We start from the raw sequence: 7,323 nt of genomic DNA on the forward strand, positions 1-7,323 counted from the left end.
GCAACTAATTGAATTGGTCATAACGTTGTTTAAGTTTTTAATTAATTAACTATAACAATGAGTAAGTCGTATGGGAGATACAAGTCAAGACGCCATAAGTATTTATCATTTAAATTTATACTTTAGTATATATACTTTAGTAAAAATATTATTAAAATTGTTACCTGTGCACTGTACTCGCGGTTCTCGAGAGTCGATTATGATGCACAAGTAATGTCGACGATCCTTGGGAAACACACTCAGCAAGGCCAAATTCATTGACAACCCCCCTTAGCATCTTAGCAATCACCATCATCATCATATCGACATTTGGCCGTGACAAAAAGTTGAAACTTTCAGCCGTAGAAAAGCGTTTTAGTACGGGAATAGTTATCCAAAAACACATTGAGTGCTTCGCCGAGCAATAAAATTGAATTCACGTATATGGAGCTCGAGGTGTATTATCGATTTGCAGTGTTCGAACCTTTTCGCTTGACAGGAAAGGAGAATCGATGTGCTCCGGGGGACAGGAAACACCTCTGGTTCCACTTTGCGTCACATTATGGGGATATCAAGCACACAAACGGGACTCGTATATATGTATAGAGAAATAGCATCGGCGATTAAATGGTAAAATACTGCCTTGGGGGCCACGACAAGACACGAGTTTTCGACTTAAATCCAAAATTCAGTATCAGTAACTACAGCAAAACGAGCAAAAGCCGAATGGCGAAAGAGAAGGAAAATTATAACGTAAGAATAAATCATAATTTTGAGGCAGAAATCTCCAGAGATGAGCTTTCAGCGTCAACTTGGCCGAGGAATGTGGGCTGGGTTGCCTCCAGTCTTCCAGTATTCCGGCAGGTATAATCCCTCAAAGCAGAAGCACAACTCAAGCATTTTGGACGCCTGCTTCAAACTTCTTGAGCCTTATATGTATGACCGCTGGTGTATCCCTGTGTATGTGTGTGTATGTTGGTGTGTGTGGCAACAATTTATGCGCTTCGTCGCTTTTCGTCTACTCGAAATGATTTGCCTTTGCCCAAGTCCTTGCCCGAATACCCGAATCCCTCTAACCATCCATCCACTTCGCCCCAAGTTCAATTTATTTTGCGCATAAAAAATATCTAAGCATTTTTGCCAGGCTGTCTAGATGCAAATGTATTGGTGCCCTGACTGCCAAGTGTAAGTGTGTTGTGTATGTGACTGTCTGCAGAGGTCTAGAAATTTGCCTATTCAACCAAAGCCATCGGTAGAGATGAGAAATCTGAATTCTTTAACACTTTTTAGCTTATCTTAAACGTGGCATTACTTCTTGCTCACAAAATAGGCATAGAATATCTTTGAACGTTTATGCTTAAGTGTACATGATTGATTCCCACCTTTTGAATTCTTAATATTCTGAATTTGTTTGGTAGAAATGGTTTAAGCCAACTCTTAAGCCCATCTCTGATTTCTGCCGCATACTGCTTGCAGCACACACAATTTCGTGCAACATGAGAAAGTGCTTATAAATCATAAGGAACTCCACCCTCTTCAGTTGCCTCAACACTCATACGCAATGCATGTATTTTGATTTACCGCTTCGGTTTTTGCCTTCGAAATCTACATATTATACACAAGGCCCCAAAATAAACACATAAATATTACTGTGTACGCCCATACTTGCAGCTTCAAGAATGGTTTATTAAATAAAATACTACCTGCTGCGTTGGGAAAACAGGAAAAGCAGCACGAAAACTATTCGCTCATATTCGGAATTTGTCAACGCGTCATCAACATCAATTGACATGCAAGTAATTTGCTGCTAAGCAACCCACCGAAATACAAAGGCGAAAGGCTTCCACGACCTCCAACCACCAAACCACCCACCGAACCACCTACCAAACCACCCACTTACCCACCCACTTAACCACCCACTGAGTGGGATTTTCACAGATTTTCGCAGGGCAAGAAAAGCGCTCGTGGCTGTTATTTCACTATTTTTAGCCATTCGTAGTTTGAAGCACTCCACTTCTCTCTCTATAAATTACTTGGAATAGCTATTGATTAAAATCAAATAAAAAGTATATATTTTAGTGTATAAAAAGAGGGATTTTAGAAATGTTAATTAGAGTGGAGTCCCTTTTGAAATAATACTATTACAAGAAAATTATGACTATTATTTCATCGAATAACTTATTATTAATTGAACATTTTCCACTAGCAATATATTGTTGCTATAAAAATACGCAAAATATTTTCATGTTTTTGTGGCCAGTGAGAAAAAACTATCAATTCTTGAATGGCACAATTTTTGGTCAAAAAACTAAGCTGCTCCATAATCTGCAAGAGTATTTGGAGTCATAGTTAACCTTTCGCCTCTTGATTTTTTTATAAGCTTCAGCTTTTTTCGGTGAACACATGTCAAGGCATTTAAGATTTATATTTTTTCTCGATTTTTTGCGGGACCTTGTCCGCAGGCAAAATTGTTGAGCTGCTCCTGCTCCATTCTGCCTGCTGTGCGGTGTTTTACATGCATATTTGATGGGGCTGCGGGGTTTTGGTGTTCTGGGGTTTTGGGGGCTACAAAACGGCCATGTGCATGCAATGCTTTTTTAACGCGCTTTCATGGCTAGCTGCATTCGAGTGGGCTTCTCTCACTAACCACTCTTATTTCACATTTTTCGGGGCGTTTTAATTGTCAGGCGGCACTCGGGGATTCGTTGGCAATTGAAAAGGATTTGGGCTTTGTTCAAAAGAGGATTTAAGAATTTTTTAGCAGTCTAAATTGACCAATATAATAATCAAGAAGATTTATTCTCAAACGCAACTTTAATTGCAACCAAGAACAAATAATAGCTTCAACATTTTTTCGCACACCTAAGGCAGTAGCCCACTCCATCAAGCTGAAATGATTTATAGTCATATGAAAACTTTGTGCAAACAAAAAATTGACACATTTCTATAAATCCCACACCAATCGGCAGAGCTAAGCTACCGTACAGCGGAAAGAGATAGTTTAAAACAAACAATGACTAAACTAAAAATGGAAAACCAAAAGCTAACAAAAAGGCAGACAAACTCTGACTACGTCGAAACTGCGACCTTTCCATTGTTACCTTGGCCGCCAGGCACGGAATATCCTGCCCACAAGGAGCGTGCAACGCTGCGTATGAGTGATGCATGCATTTTTAAATTATGCACGTGTTTTTTTTCTGTGCCTTCCACCAACCATTACCCTCCGTCTCCTGTGAGCAAGCGAATTTTCCACACAATAAAATTGCTCACACTTTGTATGCACAAAGGGGCGACAGGTGAAAATGTGAAGACGTAGTCCTTTTGTCCATACAAAATGTATTAGAATGCATGAAAAGTGAAAAGGCAAGCCTTTAATTAGGGCTTTTAAAAATGCAGCCAACGAGACAAGCGAAACCTTGACTTTTCGATGGCCAAAACCAACATTCTCGTCGGTCGAAGTCTCTTCGTGGCACTGTGATAAGCAAAAAGGCCAGCAACCTCATCATAGAAAAAACAAGGAACGCCTAATGGCATATTGAAAATATTAAAACAGATGTGCTTAATTAGATAATTGTAAATAATTATTTCTTAAAACACAATGGAGAATAGGGGTCAGCTACAATAAATCTAGATAATTAATATAAACCATTAAATGCTGACTTATGACTATAGCTTCAAGAAGAAAATATTCTCCACAGATCTGATAAACTTTCAACCTCCTTATAACTTGAATATATAAATATAATAAATATTTAAAAAGGCAACTATATGCATGAGCCAAAGATTCTTTCATAAATATCATGAAATACCCCACTGTATAATTCCATCTATTCAGATGTAAATTGGCTCAGAGACAAAGAGTTGAGGTGACATTGAACAAAACCAAAGTTAGCATTAAGTTAAAAATGCAGGCCTTAACTCCGACTGCAGGCACTTTAAGCTTTCATTCGTTCTGCCCTTTCAAATTGGCAACAAAGATGGCGGATTGCAGGCAACGATAAATGACAAAGCTAATGCGCTTTCATTGCAACGGCAAACGCACCGCGGAAATGCCATGGAAATGCCATCGCAATGCCATAGCAATGCCACTCAAGGATGGCAAGGCATTTGCCTGCTGCCGGCGGCATCTGGTGCCATAAATGTCTGCACATTGTTGCAGGCGCAGGTGCTGGTGCAAGTGCAGGTGAAAGTGCCTGCTTTTGCTTATGGTGATGGTGCTGGGAAAATCTTGACATTTGCCTGACAATCGGCGGACACATTTTGCCACACCATTCGCCCCTCGGCGATGCGGATTTTTCCGCTGCTTTGATTTTGAATAGCTCACTTACTTAATAGAAGCGCGAGCTGCGCTTTCACCCCATACTTTGTTTTTCAGATGTGCTAATACTGTGCAAATTTGAGTTCGTCTTCTTGAGCATTCCGCTTTACGACCCTCGCTCAGATCAGATCATCATACTTGGCGTGGGATATTTCAGAGCTTAAAGTGGCTCATGAAAAATAAGTTTAAAGTCGGGGTCATAAGTTGGAAGTTGGTGTGGAAAGAAACCCTCATTTTAAATAGATATTTTTTTATATTATAGTACAAATACCATTCTTGTAAAAATAAAACTAACACAACTATTCATTTTGAAATACAAATTCGCATATTCATATATCTACATAGGCAGCATTGCATAAAATTTTTACTTTTTCTATTTTCCTTCTATAAGCAAGCCCTTGAAAAAGAATGGTGTCCCACGATTCTCGTTCATCTTGTTAAATTCCTGGAATTTATTTCTCGTGCTCCAGTAAAACACACTTAACTCTGTGCCCCCGTCCTCGATCAAGTGTTGTTTATTACGGCTTCAGTATTTTTCAGATCCTTCGACGCAAATCTACCTTGGGAAAGCAACAATCAGTCCCCCAAGGCCACAACAACAAGGCAAAAAGTTGGCAAGTAAATTTATTTATTGAGTCACTTACTTGGCAAGAAATCTCCTCGCCTTCCTACATCGAATGTGTGTGTGGCCTGAATTTATGTGTGTTTTGGCTGCCGACTTTCACTTGGCTTTCCACACATTCGCCTGGTAATTGTATTAAATTTCAATTAATATAATATGTGCACATTGTACAGGGTGTGGAGGTGGGAATTTGAAAAGTATTTGGTTTATGATACTTATCGTATTCATAACTTCTTGAGTTCAGTTTAAGGAATGGCGTAGTATATATTATATGATATGCCATCAAACATTCTGTGGTGACTTTAAAAGCACAGTTGAAATGAATAAATCATTTATGAAATCATGGCCATAAAATAGACCTATGGAAACTAATCTATTCAACGAAAAAATGTTTTCTGTTGCAATTTTTTAATTATTGTGTGTGTTTCAAATGTTTTTTACTTGAATAAATTTCTGAATAGGTATTTTTCATCGAAACGGGTCGTAAAGGTTTCTTATTTTTATGGCAATCGGGGCGAAGTTTGTCTTGGCCTTATTGTTGCTGCTGTTGTTTTGGGGAATATTACAATTTTGTTGGCCATAAATTTTAGCGAGACTGGCAAATGAAAAGCACAGCGTAAAAGAAAATATTTAAATTTTTCCTCGGTTGCCCAATTTTTTGTACATTTTTGGCAGCCCTTTTTTCCAGTTCGGTTGAAGGGAGCGGGAGTTCTGTGAGAAAAAATCTGCTTAAATGTACTTCCGTCATAAAATAACGGTAATGCACAGCAATGTGCGTCAGTGGGTGTGGGCATGTTTGTTGTGTGTGTGTGTGTGTGTGTGTGGGGTTGTGTGTGTGCATGGCTCACGTAGCAGGACGAGCAAGGAAAACCTTTTTATAAATGTTGGTTCGCAGCTTCCGCAAAATAATAAAACAAAAAGGCAGCTGCCAGGACATCGCCCGTCCAAAGGCAACGGGCAAGAATGCTTTTAAATTTGACACACACACCCAACACACACACACACACACCCAACGCACACCCAACACGCACACACAAGCACACACTTGGCGAAAAAAAATTAATAAATATTGTGCAACAAAGTTGCCTCTAAGGCACCGAATCGCAACCGACCATGAACACCCACCCCCAACTTCGCTTCACTTTATTTTTCTGTTCTGTTTTTTTCTATTTGGAGTTTGTTTTGATGGCCCAAAACTCGGTGCGGCCACATTTGTTTGAAGTTTATTTTGCATATGTTTATTTTTGTTTACGCAATGTTATTCCCCCTTGTATGATGTCCTTTTTTCCTGTTTGCTGCAGTGTCAATTGTCGCACTGGCATGTGAAACTTTTTTTCGAAGGGTAATTGGAAAAGAGTATACCGCATTTTAATTTTTATAAACGGAATACATAAATTGCCGCATTATAATAATAAAGGAAACTCTCACATAGAGCTCATACCACAAAAAAGGAGTAAACTGGCTAAAAAAATATTTATCATTATCTCATTATCATATAATGCATATCGCTTTAATATGGACATTTTTTCAAAGATAAAACAATGAAGTTTGAAATTGAACTGCCTTTAGAATAACTTCCACACTTGTGCTTCATATTTTTTAGGATCGCATTGTCTATTAATCGATGTCTGCTCAGTGCACAAACTAATTAAAATTAGTCAAGCCGAAAACAAATAATCAGCACAAAATGCGTTCAACTAAAAACAATAGATATTGGCTAGTGCATTGAACCTCATTTAGCAGCACATTATGTAAATTTTAAGCCAACGGCTCAAACTTAATAATAAAAGCTTTAACATTGCGGTCAGTGTTGATTAAACTTGTATTTTTAGCACAACAACATTTTGACATGATAAAATATTCAATGAAAAGTATAACACATGACATACACATACCTTAAATTAGCTCGGCTTTCTGCCCACACTTTTGATTTATCTAGAGGGTTCGAAGGCCCCTGGCAGTGGCAATTGCCCACTTCACTGGCTGCCCTGGTATTTGTTTTTCTACTTGTACGTACTTGGTACTTTTTTATTATTTCCTTGTAGATACGCCCGCAACACACGTCAATTAACCTACTTTCGTGCTGGCAGGAGGGCTGGGCAAAAAACCAAACATAATATAACCACCAGAACAACAATACTCGCAGTTCAACGATTGGGCCAAGTTAATTTGCTTAGGCTTTTGTTTTGGTTTCTATCTTTTTTTTCGCCTCGCTTCTTGTCGCTTCGATTGCTCAAAGTATTTCCGGCAACACACTCACACACACACACACATCCACGAGGGACACTTTAGCCGGCTTTTTTGCCTTCTTGCGCCAAAATCCAATAAAACAGTCTCAGAAGACCAGGTGATGGTGATATCGCTCATACGACGCGTGTGCCGTGCAGCACGAACGAGTGACAAA

The 7,323-nt window shown here is 38.9% G+C and overlaps 1 protein-coding gene across 1 annotated transcript in view; it reads right to left on the bottom strand.

The window, feature by feature from the left end:
- Positions 1-7,323, bottom strand: part of LOC120447693 (putative mediator of RNA polymerase II transcription subunit 24) — a 61,910-nt gene extending 54,587 nt beyond the window's left edge. Inside the window, exon 1 of the mRNA XM_039629222.1 lies at positions 6,815-7,323. The gene's annotated coding sequence lies outside the window, so the exon portion shown is untranslated. The remainder of the gene's footprint in view (positions 1-6,814) is intronic.

The sequence above is a fragment of the Drosophila santomea genome, chromosome 3L (genome assembly GCF_016746245.2).
Source record: "Drosophila santomea strain STO CAGO 1482 chromosome 3L, Prin_Dsan_1.1, whole genome shotgun sequence".
Lineage (NCBI taxonomy): Eukaryota > Metazoa > Arthropoda > Insecta > Diptera > Drosophilidae > Drosophila > Drosophila santomea.